The sequence below is a fragment of the Sinocyclocheilus anshuiensis genome, unplaced genomic scaffold (genome assembly GCF_001515605.1).
Source record: "Sinocyclocheilus anshuiensis isolate Anshui unplaced genomic scaffold, SAMN03320099.WGS_v1.1 C31587304, whole genome shotgun sequence".
NCBI lineage: Eukaryota > Metazoa > Chordata > Actinopteri > Cypriniformes > Cyprinidae > Sinocyclocheilus > Sinocyclocheilus anshuiensis.
The window spans coordinates 1-420 of NW_015599673.1; the positions used below are offsets into that span (position 1 = coordinate 1).

Below are 420 nucleotides of genomic sequence, written 5' to 3' on the forward strand. Positions count from 1 at the left end.
AAAAGCCAACAGTGAGTCCAGCACCAAACATGGAGTAGCCTGAAAAAACAGAACCAATGTGTCATCCAGTCGCTTAACAGAGGCAGAGGAAAATATTTCAAGTAAGATGACAAGTGATTTAGAAGCACAATTTACCTGCTTGGTAGTTCTTTGCCCCAATAGTCTCTGGAGTTGTACCAGAGAAGTTCTAAATGACAGGAAATGAAAAAAAAAAAAAAGTTTTACAACTTCTATTGTTGTTCATGTAATGCAGAATGTAAATGTTGAAAAAAGCTCAAGAAAAAACATCTGTTCTTAACACACAAGTATACTAAAATCTCTTTAACATAAGACTCACTCGAAAAACCAAAGCGTTCAAAGAAATGGGTCAATCAGTTTTAACTTACCTCTGCCAAATTGCTAATGACAATTGCCATGATG

The 420-nt window shown here is 35.5% G+C and overlaps 1 long non-coding RNA gene across 1 annotated transcript; it reads right to left on the reverse strand.

The window, feature by feature from the left end:
* On the reverse strand, window positions 1-420 carry LOC107682103 (uncharacterized). Its single transcript, XR_001633365.1, has 3 exons — window positions 387-420; window positions 136-187; window positions 1-39 (listed from the first exon to the last, which is right to left on the reverse strand). It is a non-coding gene; the product is annotated as an uncharacterized LOC107682103 (long non-coding RNA).